Source organism: Sus scrofa, chromosome 6, assembly GCF_000003025.6.
Source record: "Sus scrofa isolate TJ Tabasco breed Duroc chromosome 6, Sscrofa11.1, whole genome shotgun sequence".
In the NCBI taxonomy this organism is placed as follows: Eukaryota; Metazoa; Chordata; class Mammalia; order Artiodactyla; family Suidae; genus Sus; species Sus scrofa.
Genome location: NC_010448.4, coordinates 163,710,950 through 163,735,688, shown reverse-complemented (window position 1 = coordinate 163,735,688; position 24,739 = coordinate 163,710,950). Strand labels below are relative to the sequence as shown.

The following is a 24,739-nucleotide window of genomic DNA, read 5'->3' as shown; positions in this document are numbered from 1 at the left end:
CTTCCTCAATGTTCCAGCCCCGGAAAGCTCTGACCCTGAGCCCCCCGCTGAGGTGTGCACCCCAGTCACACACCAGCAGCGATTCTGGCCACCGTCTTGGCCTCCATATATGTTCACATTTACTCACATGTGTGTGTCCCGCGGAACCTTCTACCCTGCTTTGCACCGCATGGTATTTACAAAATAACGTGATGGAAGGATAACGTCACACATCAAAGCCAAGACAAATGGACAGGCTCAATGGAACAGCCGGAGGAAGCGGTGTTCCCTCCAGTCCAAGACAGCTCAGGACCTGCGTTCATCCACCTCGCCGCCTCTACAGTGACAGTCGTGAAGACAAGAGTTTGCATTGGACAAGCCCCCTTCTGTCACTTCATCGCCGTGTAACCCTGAATAAGCCGGCCACCCTCTCTGACCCTCAAGTAGGGAAAAGAGCCCTGAGATCTCAGGGCTGCTGGAAAACTTCAAATAAAATGGCCCACGGGGAGCCGTTCGAATCCTCACTTGGAGCAATGAGAAGTCTTACTGCCACGAGTGTGAGCACAAAGCAGAGATCCGGCAAGGGGTCCCAGCCTAGGTGACCTCGGAACCACAACTCTTCCTGATTCCCGGCCCAGGGTACAGACTCTCGTTTGGCCAGCGGGTCTTGTCTCCGAGGCACTCCGTCATTAGGCCAGGGACAGCTTGTGCATGGAGGCCGTGTGCGGACTGGGCAGGAGGGCACAAAGTGCCTGGTCTTTGGAGTTCCCGTTGTGGCCCAGAGGAAAAGAATCTGACTAGGAACCATGAGGTTGCGGGTTCGATCCCTGGCCTTGCTCAGTGGGTTAAGGATCCGGCGTTGCCATGAGCTGTGGTGTAGGTCGCAGACGCGGCTCGGATCCTGAGTTGCTGTGGCTCTGGTATAGGCCGGTGGCTACAGCTCCAATTACAGCCCTAGCCTGGGAACCTCCATATGCCACGGGTGCAGCCCTAAAGGACAAAAAAAAAAAAAAAGCTTGGTCTCTAGGAGTCAGACCACCCTGGAGCAGGAGCCACGGGGACAGGAAGCTGTAGCCCTATTCGCCAGAAACACCCCTGACCCAGCACCAGCCCATCAGGGTGGAGAGGGTCGTGGGGGGTCAGCGAGTGCTGCTTCCCCTCAGAGGGGGCTGCAGGGGGCACGCGGGCATTTTTCTGCCCATCCGCTATGTAGACACATATGAGGCATCAGCTTCATGCTGGGCACTGGGCTACATGCTCGGCCATCATTCGGCCACTCTTCCATCTATTGTCCTTCAATGACAAGTGTCTGCTGAGTCCCGACTGCATCCCAGGCACCAAGCCAGGGACTGGGATCTGTGAGACAATCGGGCAAGAAACAGACCCTAAGACCTGAAACGCGAGGTAAGACGTGCAAGGAGGGTTTAAGCTACAGCGGGGGCACCTCCCTGAGGCTCTGCACCCACTTTTTCCACCCCTCAGCTTCGAAAGAGGAGGCTCCCGTAAGATGTGAATAAAGAATAGATCTACTGTGTTGCTGTGGCTGTGGCTGTGGCTGTGGCCCGATTGGACCCCTGGCCTGGGACCCTCCACATGCTGCGGCTGTGGCCCTGAAAAGACAAAAGACAAAGAGAAAAGAAAAGAAAAGAAAAGAAAAGAAAAGAAAAGAAAAGAAAAGAAAAGAAAAGAAAAGAAAAGAAAAGAAAAAGATTTACCAGCCCATCAATCAATCAGGGAATTTCTTTTGGGTGAAAGTATCTATTTTTGAATTGGGAAATAATGTAGCCATACTCATTTTATTGCACGTCACTTGATGTGTTTTGCAGCTTTGGCTTTTTTTTTTTTTAACAAATTGAAGGTTTGTGGCAACCCGACAACGAGCAAATCCACCGGCACCGTTTCCCAACCCCTTTGCTCGCCTCGTGTCGGTGTGTAACGCCGTGGTAACTCCTGCAGACACGCAGGTTACGGGGATCAGTGATCTTTGGTGTCACTATTGCAATTGTGTGGGGGCATCACCAGCCAAACCATACATGGTGGTCAACTTCATCCAGACACGTGTTTGGACTTGTTCTGCTGCCTGGCTGGCTGTTCCCCGGTCTCTCTTCCTCTCCTCGGGCCTTCTTATCCCCTGAGACACCATAATATTGAAACTAGGCCCCTGAGCAACCCTACAATGGCCTCCAAGTGTCCAAGCGACAAGAAGACGCGCACGTCTTTCACTTTAAATCCAAAGCTAGGAGTGACCAAGCTTAGCAAGGAAGGTATTTGGGAAGCCAAGACAGGCCCGGATCGAGGCCTCTTGTGCCAAACGGTTAGCCAAGTCGCGGATGCAAAGGAACAGTTCTGGAAGGAGATTAAAAGGGCTCCTTCAGTGAACACGCCCATGGTCGGAAAGCAAACCTGCCTTATTGCTGAGATGGAGAGAGTTTCAGCGCTCTGGAGAGATGACCCAACCACTCACGACATCCCCTTAAGCCAGAGCCTGACCCAGAGCACGGCCCCAGCTCTTCAATTCGATGAAGGCTGAGAGAGGGGAGGAAAGTCTGACGTTATCCGAGGTTGCTTCATCAGGTTTAAGGCACGAAGGCATCTCCCCGACATCGAAGTGCGAAGGGGGAGCAACAAGGGCTGAGGTCGAGGCTGCAGCAGGTTATCTGGAAGACCCAGCTGAGATGATTAATGACAGTGGCCGCACCAAACAGCAGGTGCTCAGTATAGACGAAACAGCCCCGTGGGGGAAGATGATGCCACTGAGGATTTTCATAGCGAGAGAGGACAAGTCAATGCCTGGCTGCGAAGCTTCAAAAGACAGACTGAGCCTCTCGTTAGGGGCTAAGGCAGCTGTAAATGGAAGCCAATGCTCACGGACCGTTCCGAAAATCTTGGAGCCCTTACAAATTAAGAATTAAATCTGCTCTGCCTGGGCTCTATAAAAGGAACCACAAAGCCTGGATGACAGCACATCTGCTTACAACATGGTTTGCTGAATATTTTAAGCCCACTGTTGAGACCTACTGCTCAGAAAAAAGATTCTTTTCAAAATATTACTGCTCACTGACAAGGCACCTGGTCAACGAGATTAATGTTGTTTTCATGACTGCTAATAACACAATATCCATTCTGCAGGCATGGATCAAGGAGTCCTTTTGACTTTCAAGTCTTATTTTTTCAAGAAATACATTTCCTAAGGCTGTTATGAAGCCATAGACAGTGAGTCCTCTGATGGATCTGGACAAAGTAAATTCAAAACCTTCTGGAAAGGATTCACTCTTCTAGATGCCATTAAGAACAGTCATGATTCATGGGAAGAGGTCAAAATATCAACATTAACAGGTTGGGAAGAAGGTGACTCTAATCCTCATGAAAGACTTTGAGGGGTTGAAGATTTTAGTGGAGGAAGGAGCCGCACATGTGATGGAAACTGCGAGAGAACTAGAAGGAGAAGTGGAGCCTGACGATGTGACTGGTTGCAATCCCACGATAAACCTTTAACAGATGAGGAGCTGCTTCTCACGGATGAGCAAAGAAAGCGGTTTCTGGAGACGGAATCTACTCCTGGTGAAGAGCCCGAGAAGATGATTAAAAAGTCAACAAAGGGTTATATTTAGACCATTACATAAACTTAGTCAATAAAGGAGCAGCAGGTTCTGAGAGGAGCGACTCCTATTTTGAGAGAAGTTCTACTGTGGGTAAAATGCTACCAAGCAGCATTGCACATCACAGAGAAATCATTTGCAAAAGGAAGAGTCAATTGATGCAGCAAACGTCATAACTGTCTTATTTTAGGAAAATGCCACAGCCTCTCCCACTTCTGCAACCACCAACCTGACCTGCCAGGGACCATCATTATCGAGCCAAAAGGATTACAACTTGCCGAAGGCTCAGAGGATGGTTAGCATTTTTTAGCAATAAAATACTTACATGTTAATTAAGGTATGTACACGGTTTTTTCAGACACAATGCTTTTGCATATGTAATAGACCAGAGCATAGAGTAAACTGAATAGGCAATGGGCAACCAAAAAATTTAGGTGACTTGCTTTATCGCCACAGGTGTTCTGGACTCGAACACACAATATCTCTAAGGTGCGCCTAGACTCACACAGACACTGCAAGAAGCAGTGTGCGACCTGCCGCGAAGGTGTGGTGTATTGTTACATGGCCCGGGTCAGCTGCAAGGTCGGAAACGGGGCCGTGGAAGGACAGCACAGGGGCAGTTCCTGGGGAATGGATAAGGAAGAAGCACGTGCAAAGGTTTTCTGCCCCTCCGTGTCCTCCGCATGGGATGCCTGTCCCCCCCACCCCCGTCCCCCCAGCACTGCCTGGAACTGTGTGGACCCCTGCTGGGACCCAGTTAGGAGGCCTCTGCCTCTCACAATACATTGAAAGCTTCACCTTGAACTTTCTCAGCAATAAAGATTCTACTTGGTCCCCATGTGCCATCATTTCCTTTCGTTTCCCAGGTGTTTAGTAGAACTTGAGCAGCCTGTTTATTGGGAGCCCCCTTGGAGCAGTGTTGAGGGGGGCGGTGGGGGGCGAGGGAGGCAAGGGCAGAGCATGGAAGTCCCTGAGTTTCAGGCTCAGGAGATTGGATCTTGGCCTGAAGGTCATGGGGAGCCACAGAAGCGTCTGTGTATTTTAGCGGCTAGAAGCCACGCCCAAAGCATGTGGGTCCTGGGCCCAGAAGGCCTTTGCTTGGCCTCCGCCTTGCACGGCTTGGTCACGTGCCTGCCATCCACGTGGGCTGGGCTGATGCTGGTGGAGAAGGGAGCGGGTGTGGGCACCAGTCTCCACGTGTCAGGTCCAGGCAGTTTGATGCGGAGCCCCAGGGGATGCATCTGGGGTCTCTCTGTGGTCCCATGTGTCACTTGGTCCATCTGTGTCTTTGTCTAAACATATATGGGCCCATGTTGCCAGGTGGGCCCAGGACCGAGAGGGTGTTGAGAATCACTTCACTAAGGTTTGCAGCGGGCTTTGTGAGCACCAGGAGCTCTGCCGGGAGCTCATGTTCAGCTTCTCATTCTCAGCTTCATAACGACACCACGAGGTTGGTACTGATGTTATCCCACGAGACAGTTTAAGCAACAGAGGCTCAGAACCTCAGGTCACACTTCTAGCGAAAGAGAGACTCAGGAGCAGACTGAGGCTTTTGGATTCAGAAGCTACGTCCAAGGCGTGTCCCTGTGAGTCTGGATGTGCGATCACGAGCCATGACCCAGCCATGAGCCATGGGTCCTGAGTGGCTCATGTGGGCAGGTCGATGTGGGCGTACATGCCAGGCTATGCTTGTTCACCGGGCACCCAGGCGCACCCACGTGTCCATGTGTGTTTAACTGCCTGCGGCTCGGGGGGCCGAGGCTTCCTTTTGTGAATCAGCGTGTGTTTCCCTGTGCTTCTGGCTGGCTGTGCGTGCCCTCACATCTGCACACATCTGGCTCTGACACGCTGCCTGTGGGGAGAGTGGCAGCCGCACTCATCCTGCCCTGTGAGCCCGTGGGCCTCTGGCCCTGCGAAGCCAGGAGAAATCCGACAGACATCTGACAGACGCGGCCAGGCGGCGCTGCTGGGGGCCTGGCTGGGTTTATTTTCAGCCACTGAGGAGGCCCTGAGGCATTTAATTAATTCCACTCCCTGTGTAAACACCAGCAAACAGACGGTTCCAAAGGCAGAAGCTTGTTGTGCCTCGCACCCCCTGCGGCTGCCACTGCTCGGGGACGTCCCTGTGGGGACCGCACGTGTGTGCCTGAGAGCCTCTGCCAGGATGCTCTTGGCGGTTCTGCTGTTGCATCTCCCGGGGAGCTGTGCCCAGAGTCTGTCTCCCCACCCGGTCCTCCCGCTCTCGCTCGACCTCACAGCTCTGGCCTGGACGCCTGCAAAATCTGGGAGGGGGTGGTCTCCGTTCTCAGCTCCCTCCGGGGGTCTGCCCTCCTCACAGGAGCCACGGCAAAGGGACCAAGCTTTTCAAATGCACATCTGGCAGATGTGTGGTTCAGATGGAACAGTCTGTTGACCTTGACATGCACGTAGGGTGTCTGCACGCGTGCTGGTGGCCTTGTGTGTCACACAGAGCACTTGCCCGAGGAGAAGCCCCCGGGCGCAGGTCCCCGTGCCAGCTGCACCAGGTCGAGATACTTCGCAGTACAGGAGAGCCGGGCTGCACGGATCTCTCCAGGCCGTGAGGACACAGTCGTCCGTGGGTGTTTGTGGGGACGGGGACATTTTTCTTTGGAGGAGTGACTTTCCTATGTCTCTACTAGCAGAGATGGGTATCAGGAGGGAGGCCGGTCAGAGGTCCCTCGAAGGAGCTGGGACCCAGGGATGGAGAGGGACACCCGGCAGGTCCGGCTCCACCGAGCCAACCATGCGGCCTTGGACAGGTTGCTTAGTAACCAGCATCTTCCCCTAGGATGCGTGCACCTTACAAATGTCTGGATGACGACAGATGCTGATGGCCACTCGAGCAGCGCATCCTTCCTGAGACCCAGAGCCGGTGTCTTCTCTGTCTCCCCTCTCTCGCTCTTCGCAGCATCCCTGTCAGCTCTCCGCCTCCACCGGTTGTGGACAAGGACATGGAGGCTCGAGAATGTCAACTCTCTTAGCCAAGGCCACCCCCCGGTGAGGCAGCAGATTTCACTCCTAGCCAGGCTTCTCCCAGAACTCTGATACTACCCAGTTCTCTAGCTCAAAATATGAATATTCTAGACTTACTGTTCCTGTTCAGGCACCTTGAGAACATTAATTCCAGGGAAACCCAGATCTACAGGCAACAAGCTAGAGACAGAACCAGGGGCTTGGGTGGAGAACAGGACGGCTGAGAGGCGATGGAGTGGGGACTCTGGTGGGGGTCAGCCTGGGTCTGGATCTGGGAGCCCAGAGAGGGGCGTCTTGGGGCTACTCCTCTGAGAATCTGGAAGGACCAGGAGCCTGCAGCCCTTGGCTGTGTCACAGAATCAGGACATCTGGTTGGTCAGCCAGACTGAGAATAAATAAAAGCTCCCTAGGGCATAGGTAGTATCTGCCTCAAAGCCAGAAACGTGAACAATCATTTTGTTCCAACTCCAGGGAGGCGAACGCTCAAAGGGCTCTGCCAGAGGGGTGCAAATGAAAGCCCACTGTTCAGCCTCCACAAGGCCTCACTACGATGTGCATTGCCGTCAACTTGCTATTGATTCAGCAAGTGGCTTCAGTTTCTACTCTACTCTATTTCTATCTTCTATTCTATTTCTATTCTATTTCCATCTTCTGTGAAAGTAAAAACTACGTACTAAGTACCTGGGAGGTCCACACCCACCCCAGCAGTTCCCGAACCATTGGTTGTCTCTCCATGGGAATTTGAGGAAGCTGAGCCTGGTGGCTTGGAAGGGATGAGGGTGCCTGCCTCCCGGGACTTTGGGGAGCATGAAATGTGATCAGCTCCATGGAAACAAATTCTAGAAGCAGCAGACCAATTTTTGCGGCACTTGGACAGTGGGAAAGCGGGGAGCCACCAGCGTCCTGGTGCTGGTCGTCAGGGCCACCCATAAATTGCCTGGGTCTCTAGTCTTCCCGGAGTCAGGCGGCACTTGCCTACCTCCCTTGCAAACAGAAGTGGGCATTGCTTTGGCCAGTGAAATGTGAGTGGAACTGGGGTGCGCCGCGTGTGGGCGGCAGCATGAAAACCAGCGAGAAATCTGCCTGTTCTCATTCTCTCTGCACAGGGGCTGCTCCGAGGCAGCCGGCTGATTTGTGACAGCCTCGTAGTATGGCGAGGAACGAGCCTTTGCTGTTTAAAACCACTTTGTTGACTTGTAGGTTGCCTGTTGCAGCAGCAAATCCTTGCCATCCTAACTCTGACCTCCTGCAGCCACACACTTGCTGGTGGTCCCCAGGCGCGGTGTGGGAGGCATCTTATCCACGCCGGTTCCCTGAGGGGTCCTTTCTCAGCCCTACTGCCCATCACCCACCCAGCAGACAGGGTCACCCCTACTCTCCAGGCCACTCAGAATCCATCCCCAAACAGGGTCAGGTTCAAGGACTTCATGGTACTAGCCCAGCTCACCTCTCCAGCCTTAGCTCCTGCCGCCTCTTGCTTCACTCTAAGCCCCTTTTAGATCACACTTGCTCTGCCCTCCAGACTTTGCACAGGCTGTTCCCTGTACCTAAGACACTTTTATCTGTCCTCACTTCACCAATTCCTTTGCGCCTCCGCTTAGCTCTCACCTCCTCCGGGAAGCCCTCCCTGACTGGCAGGCCAGGCTAGGCGCCTCTCCTCTTACAATCTGGGTCACTGTGTATTGCGGACTCACTTGCGGTCCACCACGTGGGGTTGTGGGTTCATTAAAGGTAAGGGCTATGTCTGTTTTGTTTCCCACAGTATCCCCAGGGCCCATTACAGGTCAGCCGACTGTGGGAGAGCAGCCGCCCAATGATGCAGGGGAGGCGGCCTGTGCGCCCTGCCCCTGCTGGCTTGGACAGGAAGGCGAGGAGTCGTGTGACAAATGGAGACTTTCCAAGTGGTTTGGTGGCTGGGACACTTGACGGGCAACAGCCTGGGGCCTCCCGGGAGCTAACAGTTTTCAGGAGCAGTTTAGAAACGAGTCCCACAAACAGCCCAAACCAAACACAGCCTCTCCAGGGCCCTCTGTCCCGAGTGCTCAAAGGGGCTTAATGAATTATGTCCACATTTCTTGCTGATAAATGACAGGCTCATGCTCCATTACCAATTGCTGGTTGTAATATTTAATCAAAGTCTCGTTTCACGCATCAGTTGGTTTCAGAAATAATATTTATGGGTCTGGACTGCCTTCAACCTTCAGGCATAAGGGCGAAAAGAATCATTGTTTTGCAGCTACTGGTCAAGAACACAAGACGCAAGATAAAGAAACTTCCAAAGATCACTGTCGCCTGCTCGATGCCAGGTCCTCGACTGAATGTCAGAGATGCCAGGAGGGGGACAGACTAGTTCCTTCAGATCCAGGACCACTCTCAGATCCAAGCCTTTGCCCTTAGGTGCTTCCGTCCTTCCCCAAACCCGACCCATCATCCAACCCATCAGTTCAAGTCCTGACTCCTCCACAGGTCCCTCCACGACCAGCCCAGCTCTGTCTGGGCTCTGCTGGCCACAAAGGCACATGCACAGTTTATCCCTGGATGAAGCTTATCCCTGGAAGTCCTGGCCTTCCCACTGACCTGCGGGGTCCCCCGGGGCAGGCAGGTCTGCTTCCTGGACCCCTCCACTGCTCCTCACGCTGGACACCTACTGGTACTAGCGACAGTCCACTCGATTGGACCCACTGAATTTACAGCCTCTGGACTTTGCACACAGAGGAAACTTAAAAGTTATCTGATTCCATTATAAATCACTCTCCGAATTTTGCTCTTTTCCCATGTTCCCTGTTTGAGCGACTACGCCACGCCAGACCCCTGGAGGTTATCTGTGAGTCCGCCCTCTGCTGCTTTTAATCCTTCCTTCCTTCCTTCCTTCACACATTCTTCCATTCCTTCAACCATCACAAAAGAAGACACGTAATATCTGCTTACTCGCCGTCAGGCCCTGTGCTGGGGGCCGAGGACAAACCATAGTGAATTAGCCAGCAAATGGTCTGGGGGGCTTTCACCTTTTAAAGAGCTATCAAATTATTTTTCTCCTCTCCATCCCCAAGGGCACTGACCTGGTTAGTTCTCCTTCTCCCTAGTAGGCTTCTAAGGGGTCCCCTGCCTCCAGCCTGCTCCACCCCGACCCCATCTTCGTCACACCTGTTCAGAGTTGTGCAAACTCGGAGGCAGGAGGGTAGCAGAAGCACTGAGAGGTCGCTCCACAGGGCTGGCTCCCAGCTGCCTCTGTGAACTTGGCTAAGCCTTTTGCTCTTTCTAAGCTTCAGTGTCTCCAAATGCAAATGGACTAATAATCCACCCCTTAGTGTGGATCTACCTCGGAGGCAGATCTGGAAGGAATCAGAGGAGCGCTTTACTGAACCGGCCCGGCACGCTGCACATATTAACTCCATCCTTCCAGCCATCAGGGGCGGACAGCAGTTCCTCTTACTGCTCTTGTCATTTCGCTGCACAGAAACCGAGCTCAGAGAGGTGAAGAGGCTTGTCCAAGACCACACAGGTCTAAGGGCTAGAACAGAGATGCCACACACAGGACTGAGCTGGAGCCCCAGACCGTAACCTGGACATTCCCGTCTGTAAGGTGGAGGCGGGTATCCACAGGTGTGAGTGGAATGGGGTCCGAGCGTCACCAGTGGGTTTCCCCTAAAAAGAGGACCAGAGGAGTCCTGTCTTGGGAGGCGATCACACTTACATCTATGACTTGTGGCAATAGTTTCAGATTCTTCACTGGCAGTGAAAGGTAGGAAAGCCCCAGGAGATGATCAGGTGATAAAGCCAATGAAACAGCCTTAACCTGAGCAGAATATGTGGGCCAAACGGGACCACTGCAGGCAGAGGCTGCTGAGCGGTGCAGAAAGGGTCTCACTGCAGGGGGAGAGGCCAGGCTCCCCTCTCCCAGAATCGCCTCTAGGCTCCTCCCCCGCAAAGCAGTCCAGGGTGCGCCCCGCCAGCCCATCCCGGCAGCTTCCTCTCTCGTTAGGGTTTCTCTGACAACCCCCAGGATTTACAACGTGAAATGTTTCCATCTCCCTGACATGCTGTCTCCGCTTCAAAGCACCCGCGCCCGCCCTCCAGAGCCCGGGGTGGAGGCGATTTTGAGAGGGAGACAAATGAATCAAGGGGCTGACACCCATCCCTTTCTTTCCCCCATAATACATCTGCTTATTATTGAACGGGGGCTGGTACGGCCCGTGATGAATCGCCTTCTCCTCCGTAGCCGTGTCCCCAGACGGCTGGGCCAGCTGAGGTGTCTCCCAGGAGCATCTGCTTTTGATCTCTGGTCCTTTTAAATCTCAGGTTAAAATCTTTAGCCTGACGGGTCTGAAAGGCAGCTTCTAGCAGCAAAGGAGCCTTTAAACCCTCAGAGAGCATCATCTGGGCCCTCTGCAGAGACAGCCCCAATGGGCTGGAAACCGAGGCCTTTCTGCGGAGGGAAGCTGCTGCCTGGTGCGGAAGGTGCAGCTTCAGTCTGCAGGCGCCGCGCCCCTTGGGACCCAGAAGGAGGGGGACTCGGTCCCCCGTGCTGCCTGGCAGAGGCTGACCCTGGTCCTCTAGATGCCTCTGAAATGCCACTTTTTTAGGGGAAAATGCCACTTCTTTGGGAAATTGCTCTCGACCGCCTCCACGCTGGGCCACCTGCCCACCAAACCATGCCCTCTCTGCCTGCCACCAGCTAGACGGCCATTCCAGCCTCCCCATATGGCTGTCACTGGCCTGTGGAACAGGGGCCACTTGCGGGCCTGGCTCTAAAGCCTCCCTTGTGTCATCCCGTCCTCCCCTCCCCCAGATGTTGCTCGGGTCCCACCTAGGCTAGAGCCTCTGCCCACCTGGGTCCCCTGAGTTTTCCCTCGGCCCACAAATGCCCACATGGGGGCTGTGAGGCCACTGAAATCCATCGTCACCGTGGTTAGCGTCAGCCCAGGTTTGGTCCCTCTGGTGACCCTCGTGCAGGCCCTGCTTCCTGCTTGTGCTCAGTGCACTTGACACCCTGGAGGAGTCTGTGTGACTCTGTCTTGGCCACTAGACAATGTCCTCTCCCAGGTGGGGACCGTGTCCTCCGTCACCACTGCAGATGCGGGCCTGACCAAAGCACCTGGCACACAGGGAGCACCCAGGTGCCCGTGGAGGATGACGACGGACTGGGTGATGCGGATCCTGCTGAGACCCAGGATGCTCCCTGCCGTTGGAGCGGAGGTATGGGTGGAAGCTGCCCGCAGTGAAGCCAGGAGCCCTGACGTAGACCCCAGCCCCGTCCCCACAGGAGCTGAAGAGCCTTGCTCATTTCACATCACTTCCCGAAGCCTCAGTTTTCCTCATCTGTGTAGTGGGAACGGGCGATGCTCTCCCCTCCCGAGGCTGAGAGAGAATAAAGGATAGGGAGTGTGTAGACTTGCCAAGCGCAACTTGCTGCTCCTGAATCTTACGTGCCAGGAGCAGACGGGACCTTGGAGGTGAGCCGGCCTGGTGTTCGTTCTCCCACAACAAACTGTGCAGGAAGTAAGAAAGATGTTAGCAGGAGATGCTTAAAACGAGACCCAGAGAGGCTGAGCTACCAGGTCAAAGGTGCACAGCTGCTGAGAATCGGTGATCAAGAATGACTGCTGTCAAGGTGGCCCGAATCCTGGACCTGGGCAATTCTAGGTCAGCACTTCCTCCTGGAGCCCAGACGCCTGCCACTGACCAGCTGGGCAACCTCAGGCATGACTTTTACACGCTCTGAGCCTCCGCCTCCCCGTGCTAGAAATGGGGGAGGTGATAGTCGTGCCTTAAAGCCTTCAGGTGCATTGGGTGGGTTAAGATGTGTGAAAGCGCCTGGCCCAGGAGCTGACCTGGAGGAAGCCCCCCGCCCTCTGTAAATGCACTTCTTCGCTCGCTCGCTTGGATCCTTGGGTTTTTTATGACCCAGATGTTATTGTCTGAGTTGCTCAGTCTCTGCCTGAGCCTCCTCTTCCTTATCAGTACAAGATGCCCTGCTACCTCGCCAACCTGCTGTGGCTGTCACAGCAAGCATGATCTCACTCTATTTATAAGCCTCATGGCATCCTACGTGCGTTAGCTGCTAAGAAGAGCAGGAACGACAGGTAGTGGCAGTGAGTGTATCAGGAGCTGGGGCTGAGAATGGTAGAAGCACACGCACCAGAGCAGGGTGACAGTGTCAGAAGCTGGGGTAGTTATGATGGAGGGAACCTCACAGGGGGATGAAACAAAAGCCCTGGAGGGAAGGGGCAGGTCTCGGAGGCGTGGCAGCAGAGATGGGCTGGTGGCAGAGGCAGTCATTGTGCTCAAGCCACAGTGGCCTCCTTTCTGTTTCTGGGCCCCTGGCAGCCTGGGAGATGCTCGTGCCCCTGTGACCCCTCCCCACAGGGTGTGGCTGGATAGGGAGAGAGTGTTCCTTCAGGCTCCCATTGCCAGGGAGTCCACAGGTGGCTGAGCCCCGACAGGTGAGCCCCAGAGGCCAAGCCTGACGCTCCAGGCCTCTGCTCAACCAAATGCCTCCTCAAATGCTCAGCCACAGGAACCTCCTCTAGGAAGCTTCGAGAATCCGCCAAGCAAATTCACACGTTCTTTCCTCCAATTTCCAGGAATGCTCATGGACTTATTCAGTAATTGTTCATGGGGCCCTACCATGGGCCCTGGAGAAGAACAAAGGATGGCAGCTGGCTTTATTTATTTTTTATGTTTTACTTTTATTTGCATTTATTTTTGTGAAATTTATTTCCAGGCCATAAGTTTTTGTTTCTTCCTTTTCTTCTGGGATATCTTTTTTTTTTTTTTTTTTTTTCCCATCCAACCTCCTCTGCTGGCTCAGGAACAATCTGCTCTTTTTCAGTAAGGACCATCTCGACGTGGCAGGGAGAATTCACTCAAGGTTGATTTGACCACATCTTGGGGGCTTTGTCACCTGGATGCGCTCAATGAACCGGAGAATCTACATCTGAGCTCTGAAGTTCAGCATGACTCTCCGCATTTTTGAGCACGTGCAATAAACATTCAGCACCCTTCCTGAGCCACCGACCTGGGTCCAGCCCCACGGCTTGGCCTGGGCACACCCACCAACTCCACCTGTGTTAGGACAGAACGGTACACACTGCTTCTGCCAGTGTCTGACATCCTTCAGATACTGGGAGCTTTTCCAATCGGCATACCCTTAACGGCCTGAGCGGTTTCACAAGTGTTCTTAAAGCGAACGGGAAGATTTGAACCTCTTGATTTGCGTGATTTTGTGGCGTTTTCTAGGTCAGGAGAATAGCGAACCATTTTTAGAGGTTACCTCAGGCCACTTCCCGGAAAAGCTGCAGCCGGCGTTAAACAGGCTACCGTCCAGTGAGTAGGCCCAGCGGCACCTTCGATTCAGGAAGGCACTGGTTATGGAGCAACGAGCAAATCCAAGTCCCAGGTTATAGAGCAAGGAGCAAATCCAAGTCCCAGGTCTCACGGAGTTTACATTTAAATGGGGAAACAGCTCACACACACACACACACACACACACACACACACACATATACATTGTATATATAAAGTGGTCAAGTGGTGCTACCCAGCAATAAAGCTGGGTCTAGAGACGGGGGAGACAGGGGCTGCCGTGTAAGGTGGGAGGGCTTCTCTGAGGATGTGACACTTGAGCAGACGCTTGGGTAAAATGAGATATAAACCGCGTGGCTACCTGGGAAGAAAGGGCTCAGGGCAGAGGGCATGACAAGTGCAAAGGTCCTGAGGCAGGAAGATGCTTTGCGTGTTCAAGGAAGAGCAGGAACCAGTGTGGTTGGAGTGAGAAAAATAAGGCGGGTGGGTGGGAAGGCAGTCGGGCAGCTGCGGTCGGATTAGGCAGAAGCTTTCAGGCCACTAAGGATTTGGATTTTACCAGTAATAAAACAGTGCCGGTGGAGAATTTGGAACAAATAAGTTTGACAGGATCAGACTTAATTTTCAAAGGATTGCTCCAGCTGCTGTGTGAAGTACAGCCTCTGGAGTGGGAGAAGGACAACCAAAGGGGACCAGTTAGGAGGCTACTAACTGGGCTTGGTGGCATGGGCGGTGGTTCTAGGAGGGAGTGGCACGAGAGGCAGTGGGATCCCAGACACATTCAGAATGGGGAGGAGACAGAATCTCCTGACGGACTGGATGAAAAGTGTGAAAGAAAGGGAGTATTCAAGGATGATTCTAAGGAGTTCCCTGGTGGCTCAGTGGGTTAAGGACCTGGCATTGTCACTGCTGTGGTTCTGCTTACTGCTGTGCTCTGGGTTTGATCTCTGGCCGGGGAACTTCCATATGCTGTGGGCACGGCCAAAAAAAAAAAAAAAATGATTCTAAGACTTTCAGCTGGAACACCTGGCAGAATGGAGCTGCCACCTGCTGAGTCGAGACGCTTGGGTGAGAATCAGGACTAGAGGAATACACTGTTTGGTTTTAAAGACAAACACACATTTTAAAGATGCGTGTCTGCCAGCTGAATGGAGGGTCTATCAGATAGTGGGGTATGTGAATCCAGGCAGTGCAGATGCAGGGAGAATTCAGGTTGAATGTATAAAGGCAGACCTCCGAGGAACACGAAAAAGAACGGGGATGTGCAGATAAGGATGAGGAGAGGGCGGAGGACTGAGCCCTGGGACCCTGCAAAGTTGATAGAGGTCAGGGAGAGAAGCAACCACCAGAGGAGACGAGGCGTGCCCGGAAGGAGGAGGGGAGCCCAGACAGGGCGATGCTCTGGAAGGTAAGAGAGGGAAATACTTCAGGAAGGAAGGCGTGCTGATAGGTTAAGATAAAGACTGAAAAATGACCACTGGATTTATCCATGTGAATGAGTGGCCCGGAGGTGATAACAGCTGGAGGAAGCATCTGTAATGGGCAGAAAATAGAAGCTGTTATGGGAAAGCAGGTCAGCTCAGTGGCGCGTGGAGAGCCGGTGAATGAAAGCGCAGGTATGAGCCCTGTCTCCAGCTTTAGGGCCCTGGGAAGCGCAGCCTGACATGCAAAGCTTTTAAAAGTTTATGAGGGCATCCCGGGGACGAGGGAGGAGGGGAAGGTAAGCTGGCGGGGGCTTGATTTACGCTCGCTGTAGAACCACATAAAAGGTGCTGGAGCCTCTGGGCACCCTGCACAAGCTGCTGCCCAGACAGCAGCAGATTGGTCCCACGCAGCCCAAGTGGCACGGCGTTGGGCCAGACGGCTCCTCGGCCAGAGGACATGTCTCATGACCCCAGGGTTACCAGGAGGAGGGGACAAAGTTACTGACTTCTTTAGTATTTTCTGTTTCACAGTTTGATTCAGTTGATGCTGCATACAATTATCAAATGCCCGAGAATCCAGTGGTTTTCTAGAACTCCCCCTCCTTATCCCAGCTCCTGGCTTTACGCAGGACCAGCGTGTTCCCATGGACCCGGCCAGAGGGAGCGGCCAGTGTGCAGAAGCCAGACTTGAGGTACCATCCTCATGCCATCACGAGCCCATGGGGTGATGCTGGTGAATAACTTGGGCTCTCTGAACTTGAGTCTGCTGGTTATCATCTTATCAGGAAAGCCTGACTCACACCCATCCTTCCCCCAGGCTGGCTTGGGTACCCTTTACAGCCCTGCTCCTACCACACTTTGCCCTGCGTTATAATCTCATGGTAGCTTGTTGGCAGCTCAGCTGTCAGCTCCTTGTAGGGGATTCCTGTGCTGAATCTGTCACCAAGAGCACCGTGCAAAGAAGACACTGCATGCGTAGCTTCTGAATAGGACAGTGGCTGCCTTTCCAGGGTTGTGCCATGGACTAGGGGAGAGAGGAGAGAAAGTCCCCTAGCCACAGCTCGCCACGGGGTAGGGGGGCGCTCAGCAATATGTGTAAACTGCCAGATCCATCAGAAGCAGGGACTCTTGGATTCCACGAGGGCCCAACTGTCCTGCCCCAGGATCCTGGCTTTGGGGATGGGTCCCTAAAAGTGACATTGGGGAGACAACAGTCTTCCAGGCCTGGCACTACCTTCGCAGTTGAAAACAGGTCCCTCACACCCCAACCTTCCCAAATAACCTGCTGCGGATCCACCCTCTGAGAATCACCTGTGCTCCTTCTCGAATTTGCTTGTATTCTCAGCCTGTGGGCATGCACGCTTTCATTCATATTCTTTCTTTTCTTCAGTAATTCCAAGAAAGTTACTGAGTGCTTGGTATGTGTGGGGACTGTTCTGTGTGCAGGTGATGTGGCGACAAGCAGCCTGGGTGGGTGCGGCGTACACACACTGCGGGAATACTCGAGACCCTCTAAACTGCCCGGGGTCCGATCCTGTCTCGGGCACTTGGTAGTGTCACCCTGGGCAAGTTACTTAACTTCTCTGTGCCTCAACTTCCACATCTGTGTCATGGAGACATCACGGCGCTTATCGTGCCCACTGGGTTTGGAAGGATTATGTGAGGCAACCACAGAAAGCGCTTTGAACAGCACCTGACACGCAGCACGTGCTCAGGAGGCACCAGCCATTCTCACAGCAGAGACCTGACAAAGTCCTGGCCCCCATGAGCTTACATCCAGGGGCGGGGGAGGGGGGGGGCAGACCACAGACACATCAGTACAGAGCTAGAGGCTCCCTGGGAAGAACAACGGGCAGGACCAGGGCACCGAGCAGGGCAAGCGTGAGCTGCTGGAGACGGTCCTGAGAGCTGCTGGGAACGGGGTGGCCGGCCCAGGCCCCAGGGGAAGTGCGCCTGTGTCTCATTTCCTCTCCGTCCCCTTGGTCCAGCCCTGCGGCGCCCTAGTGCAGATGCGGTGGGGCTGGGGGATGTTCGGAGACACCTGCTGCCGCCTTGTGCGCCTTGTCTCTGTTCTCCAGCTCCCGCTCCCGCCTCCACCCTTCCCGGGGCCTGGAAGGTGTCATCCTGGCCGGGCAGACGAACCAATCCGAAAAGCCCTATTCTTCCCACCCACGAGGCCACGAGGCGAGGGGCTCCTGGTCTGGATCTCTGCGTGGTCCTGGAAGCAGTGTGGGATAAAGCTCGGGCAGCTAGTGGCTTCCGTGAAGGTGTGTTGGCTGTGACTGCCCTTCCACGCAGCCCCGGGATAGGACGAGGCCTCGGGGGAGGCACGGCACATCACGTGGCTGACATCACACAGAGGGAAAGGCTCAGACGCGGCACCAGGGAGAGCCTCCAGGTCCAGAAGCTTAGGGGATGGGCGGGCGGGCTGGTTTTCACCCTTACGCTCCAGCTATTTTCTAAGTACCTGACTCATGGCTGAGAGTGCCGAGCTGCTGGGGCCTCAGAGCAGCGGGACAACAGGGTCTTTATCGAATCCCCCGCAGAGACGGCAGGGCCCCAGGCTCTTGAGTGTGACTCCCAGCTCTACCATTCACTCAGCGTGAGCCACTTCAAGCCACACTTCCCTTCTTTGGCCCCAGTGTTCCCATCTGGAAAATGGGAGCCAGGATAATTCCTGCTTCAAGGAACGAAGGGCTGACCCACACTGATGATAAGAGTGACGCGGTCTGTGCACATCTGTCCCAAGTGTGACAGCCTTGGGTAAACTTCACAGGCTGTCTAGACCAGATGTGTATTCCTGTGTAAAACAACTCTGGGGTCAGAGACCTCAGTTCCAGATCCAGCCCTACCATCTACTCGCTGCTTGTTCTTGGGCTGGTCACATCTTACCTCTGAGTCTGAATTTTAGCATTGTTAGTGCAAACGCTTGGGGCTGCTGGAAAGACTGAAAAACCTGTGGGAAGTGCCTCCTCGTGAGCAGTGAAGAGCCTCCTGCGTGGTGTTGGGGCCACTGTTGTTGCAGCAGATCACTTGACGCAGCTGACCACAGCAGCTAAAGGGGCCGCTCCCTTCCTCGGGGATGGATGCTGGAACACCTAGGTTCCACCAACACAGCACGCGCCTGTGAGCTGTAGGAACTCCTTTCCTTTAGGAATTAGGCTTCACGGGGCACCTGGCTCTAGGAATATTTGAAGTTCTGTGTCATGCTGGCTTTGCAGGAGATACCTGACCCATTCTGCCCCTGCAGACAAGAAGCACCATGGGCATGCTCTTGCAGGGCGGGAAGGGAGGATGGAGAGAATCAGAAAAAGAAACACGCCTTTCTAGTTGCTCAGCAGATATTTCTCAGTACCTGCTAAGAGGCGACAATGCGAAAAGCGTAGGTGGTCTAGTCTGCCTGACTTCGGGCCCCTCCCAAACAGACCCTGAGACTCAAGGAGCTAATTTGGGACTTGAGTCCAGGAATGCTGGGAGAAAAGCAAAGAACTGAGGCAGAGAAAGGGAAGAGCCAATAGAGGGTCCCTTGCGGAGCAAGTTACCCATATGGGGAGAACTTCAGTCCCACTGGGAACCTGGGGGCGGGAGGGCTGTGGACAAACTGAGCCTTGGGGTACTCCCTTGTCAATCCCCCCCATCCCTGGTCACTGCGTTCCCAGGGCCTAGTCCCCTGGCAGCCCAGCCTGCAGGAGCATTTAGCAAAGTAGAATCCAGTGGCAGCAAAAGCTCTCATGCAAAGGAAAGCAGATGGGGTGGGTGGACATGAGGTCAGAACACACGGACAGGTGAGGACAGGGCTGCACCACTGTCTTCAAGGCACGTGCAGTTTACACAGCAGGTCACCGAATACAGTGACAGAAAGCCCCGAGGGAAGACGGCTGGCAGTGACCCTGGAAATCAACCGTCCCTCAGCTTAGTTTCAGGGTGAGAGCAAACAGATGCCATGTATTTTCGTTTCATGGTTTCTCTCTTAACTTCATCCCTTTTAAAACACTGTATTGACATAGAAGACACACAAGAAATGAGCACAAATCATAAGTTACAGCTGGATAATGACACTGAACCGGTACCAAGATCAAGAAACAAAACATGACTGGTCCCCCGGCAGTAAGTTTCCCATGTGTACCCACTCTCCTAACTTTGAAAACCTGTGAGTAATGCGTTCTGATTTTAAACTCTACATGAATGGAACAGTGGAGTGTATATTCTTTTTGTATTTAGTTGACAAAAAAAAAAAAAAAAAGCCCTCAATATTCTGTTTGTGAGTCATTCATATTAAGGCATGTTAACTGCGGTTCAATGGACCCCAGCCACTGTGAGACTCCCCTGTATTGCTGATGGGCGTTTGGCTGGTTTCCGAGCTTTAGCTGTGAGCAGCAGAGATGTTAAGGACATTCTCGTATGATCTTTGGGTGAACATGTGTTAGTATTTTCACACCGAGCAGTGGAGATCCCGAGTCGAAGGGTACACCTACGCTTGCCCCAGCCACAGAATGGGGAGCTCCGCTTGGGAAGGGGGACCCTGCCAGGCGGAGGAAGCACAAAACAGGAAGAAAGTCTGTGGCTGTGGAGCTGAGCACTGCACGTTCAGCGAAGAATGTGGGGCATGGCCTTGATGCACGTGGTAAGGGCACAGACACGGTTCAGGTGAGACTCTTGAGCTCAGGGTGATGGCCAGACATGACCACAAAGAAGCAGGACATCAAAGAGGCGGCCCTCAGGGGAAAGGGCTGGGTCAAGGGAAGGACAGGAACACGGCTCCTGGCTTCTTATCTGCCAGCCCAGACTAGTTCAGGAGCTTCCTGTCTTAGGAGGCACCTAAAATCCCACTCCTGGGCATGTATCTGGAGAAAACCGTAATTCAAAAAGATACGGGTACCCCAGTGTTCATTGCAGCACTCTTCGCAAGAACCACGACATGGAAGCAACTAAATGCCCATGGACAGAGGAGTGGATAAAGATGCGGTGTGGCATGTGTGTGTGTATATATATGTTCATTTACATATAATGGAATATTACTCAGCCATAAAAAAGAGTGGCATAACGCCATATGCGCCAACATGGATGAGCCTAGAGATTATCATACTAAGTGAAGTAAGGCTGACAGAGAAAGACAAATAGTATATGATAACGTCTGTATATGGAATCTTAAAAAAATATACAAGTGACCTTATTTACAAAACAGAAATAGATACACAGGCAAAGAAAACACACTTGTGGTTATCAAAGGGGAAAGAGGGGAAGGGATAAGGTGGGAGTTTGGGATTAGCAGATTCACCCCAATGCATGTAAAATAGATAGCAACAAGGACAAACTGTACAGCACAGGGAACTATACGCAATATTCTGTAATAACTTAAAAGGGAAAAGAATCTAAAAAATTATATATATAACTAAATCAATTCGCTGTCATCTTGAAACTAACACAACACAGTAAGTAAACTATACTTCACTTAAAAAACACAAAAACTACATCTTGAAAAGGGTGGCAGATACTCAAAGAGCCCTCAGGACAACGTCGGCTCCTGCAGCCCCTGGTCCCTCCCAGGGCTGGAGATTTCGCAGGGAATTCCCAGGGCAGGGAGACTTGTGTTTCAACGGAGAATCCTCATCAGAGTTTGAGCCCCGAGCCTGGACACAGAAGACGAGCCCGGGGAGAGGAATGGCCTCAGGTAACCCACTCACCATCTCCCGGCTTGCAGCCCAGCCCAATCCCTGCTTCTCACTGAAGTGACCGCAGGGCCCAGCCTGTGTCCCGTCACTCCATGTGAGCGTTGCAGGGAGCTGTGGGCCGCTCTGCTGAGCAGAGGGAGGCACGCACATTTCCAAGTTCAACAACCTTGCTGCCGGGCAGTGGGTGCCCTGGGACTGCCCAGCCTGGACCCCACGGGCCCCTCCCGCCACAGCTAGAGAAAGGCTCCTTGTTGAGGAGGGGAGCTGCCTCCATGTCTCGTTCCCCCGGCGACCAGGTGTTTTGCTCGGCAGCCAACCAGACCTGTCCTGGAACCGACCTTGTCCAGACTTTGTCACCCCGTCCATCACCCCGGCTTGGCTGCAGGGCTCAAGGTGGCAGGAGACAGCGTTCTCGCCTCATTTATTTTCAGAATTCCCCACTGGGGAGGCTGGACTAAGAGTCTCTTAGAATGGCAGCGCCAGAAAGCCCTTGGGGGATCCTCTCAGCTTTTGGGGACCCAGAGGCTTCCACAGGTCCCAGGGCTGGGGAGGGGCAGGGATGGAGCTGGAGAAGAACCCATGCTCCCCACCTGGCAGCCCCCTGCCCCCCTGTGCCCATGTGGGCCTTTCTGCAGGGCCTGCCCGCATTCCCCACCACTGAGCTTTGCCACGCCAGGGGAGGGAAGAAAGCTACCTGGTGCCTCGGCCCTGGGTGGCAGGACTCACTCTAGCAACGGCGCTTGGGGCAGAGTGCCCGGCACTGGGCTGCAGAGATGCACATCTCCAGCCCCAAACCGCAGGCATCCCTGTGTCTGTCAAGTGTGATCTCCCACGGACGGCTGCCGGCCCCTGCAAACAAGCTATCTTTATGCAATGAAACGACTGCCCTTCATATATTAAAATAACACCTCCCCAGCAAGGACCTCGCGTCAGGGCTGCGCACAAAGGGACATTCACAGGCTGGTGGAGGGAAGCCTGTGGAGGCTTGGCCCAGGGCCCAGAGGGCAGAAGGATGGGGAGCTTGGGGCTCTGAGGTGACAGACGGGAGGGGAGGCTAAGGGGAGGCCGGCTTGAGGACTGTGGAGACTCAAGGCTAAGAAAGAAACTCCGGGTTCAGGAGGCCCAAGGGGCAGACCGAGCTCCTTCCGATTGAGACCCTGGGCCCGGCTCCTTCCAGACTGGTCCCCAACGCCACGGTCTGCACCGCCCACACTGACCCCAGAAACGCAAGCAGGGGCCCTGGCACAGAGGTGGGGGTGCATGAGGTCTCAGATGCCAGGACTTGCTTCCCAAAGATGCTGTAGCAGGAGGGGGCACTGAGGCCAGCCTGCGGGGCCACAGAAATCAGGCAGCTTGTCTGCGTTTTGCCCACAGGCTGAGTTTGCCCTCACCGAGGTGCCTCTGCTTCTCAGCCTGGGAATGCACAGCTCCAGATTCGGCTCGATCTGGGTCTGGGTTCGGGCACTGCCTCTTCTGGGGCAAGAGATTCCACCTTCCCTGGCATCAGTTTCCTCATCTGAAAAATAGGGACCACGGCAATGGATTCAAAAGAATCATCATGAAGGTGCCAGTTAAAGTACTGAATGTGGTGGGCACTCAAGGCTGCTTTTCCCCCTACACTTCCCCATCTATTAGGATTTTTAAATCAGTCGAGGTATTTAATTCAGCTCCCAGAGCTCTCAGCCTGGAGCTGGTTAACAGGGCTACAAAGAAAATTAACACACACACACACACACACACACACACACACACAGAGCACTAAAAACACAGAGGGAGGCACTCCGTAAAGTTTCTGAGACATCAGAGGAGGTACCATCTATTAATTCAACAAATATTTACTGAGTCCCTACTGAGCCCTGTTTCAGGTATTGGGATATTCCACGTACAACCGACCCAAACCTCTGCTCTCCTGGGCTGTACGGTCTACGGCATGTCAGGGGGTGAGTCATTAAACAAAAGACATAAGGACACGACACAACACGTTAGAAGGGGGAGTCCTGCAGAGAAAGGGGAAAGTGGAGGAGAAACAGGGGGAGCAGAGGAAGGGTTGCAGCTTTCAACAGCGTGGTGGTACAGAGGGGGTATTTGGATAAAGGCAGGTAGCACATGTCAACTGGCTGTGCCACTTTCTAGGTTCAGCATGTTTGAGCTAAGGTCCCAAGGCAAGACCCTGCCCGGCATAGCCAAGAAATAGCCAGGAAGCCCAGACAGCTGGGGCAGAGCCAGCAGGGGCCAGAGGAGACCATGGGGGGAGAAAGGAGAGCTGAGGGCAGCTGAGCACTTGGGTCCCAGTAGGCCCTTGCACAGCTAATTCTTACATCCCCATAGAATGGCCTTTGACGGATGAAGAGGAGTTCACTGAGCCAGGAAGCAGGAAAGCTCAGAGGAAGAAGTCACAAGAGGGAGCTGCCGAGATGGAAGGTTTAGGTTAGTTTGCTGTTGTGGTTGTTGTTTTAAGGGCCATACCTGCGCATATGGAGGTTCCCAGGCTAGGGGTCCAATCAGAGCTACAGCTGCCAGCCTACACCACAGCCACAGCCACACAGGATCCAAGCCACGTCTGTGACCTCCACCACAGCTCATGGCAATGCTGGATCCTTAACCCACTGAGTGAGGCCAGAGATCAAACGCGAGTCCTCATGGATACTAGTTGGGTTCATAACCCGCTTAGCCACAGCGGGAACTCTGAGATGGAAGTTTTTTTGATGGAAGTGTTCATATGTGTCAATTTGCATCTGAGGAAGAAAGAGCTCTTTTTTAGGTCGGGTGGGCCCACGGCATCTCAGGTACCACACACCCTCAGTGCCTTTTCTTCCCAAGCCCGGCCATCACCTCCTCCAAAGGCTCTCTGGGAGGACTACAGTAACACCTGCAAGCCACAGCATCCTGTACAAGCAACAGCGTTAGATGTTGACCTGATTGATACAAGGAAAACAACAAACAAACAAATCCTTCGACTTACTTTTCCCCTAAAAGGGTTTTTCTTCAGTACCTACTCTGCCCCAATTCACTGAAGAATCACAACAATACCCAGCTGTGTGTCCACACAGTACATGCACAGGCATTTTTGTTGAATAAATGAATAAGTAAATAAAGGAGAGAATCCATGTATAAAATCACACAGTCTAGGAAGTTCCCCTTAAGAACCCGACTAACATCCATAAGGATGCAGGTTCGATCCCTGGCCTTGCTCAGTGGGTTAAAGATCTGGTGTCGCCATGAGCCGTGGTGTAGGTTGCAGGTGTGGCTCAGACCCTGGTTTGCTGTGACTGTGGTGTAGGCCGGCAGCAGTAGCTCTGATTCTACCCCTAGCCTGGGACTTTCCAAATGCCTCAGGTGTGGCCTTAAAAAGCAAAAATATATATAAATAAATAAATAAAAAAATAAGATAGAATAAAATTATGCCGTCTCCTACGCTGGGCATGTAAACTGGTGAGGGATGTGGAGAAGCAATTTGTCAGTAGGGGGCTTGTGACAGTGCCCAAGCCCTGAGCCCTGAAGATGGCTGAAAAAACAGGTGCAGTCGCCCCAACCCCTGAACCCCAGCAGCTCCTGCCCTTCCCTCAGATCAAAGCCACTGCCCTCTCACTTAGCAGGTGTCACTAGAATGCTAATAGTATGATTAGACCTGGTCTGAGACTCCCGTTTCACTGGCCTCAGGCAGAGAAGGGGAAACGCTCACAAAGAGGAAAGACACAAGGAAGTGGGGCCCAGCTCAGGGTCGAAGAAGCCGGGAAGGACGGGGACAGGGCCATCGGGGCAAGGC

General features: G+C 53.5%; 1 protein-coding gene and 1 pseudogene across 1 annotated transcript in view; both read right to left on the bottom strand.

The window, feature by feature from the left end:
• Window positions 1-24,739, bottom strand: part of TRABD2B (TraB domain containing 2B) — a 212,752-nt gene that overhangs the window by 101,141 nt on the left and 86,872 nt on the right. The gene's annotated exons all lie outside the window — the stretch shown is intronic.
• Window positions 1,001-23,499, bottom strand: LOC110261232 (annotated as a pseudogene).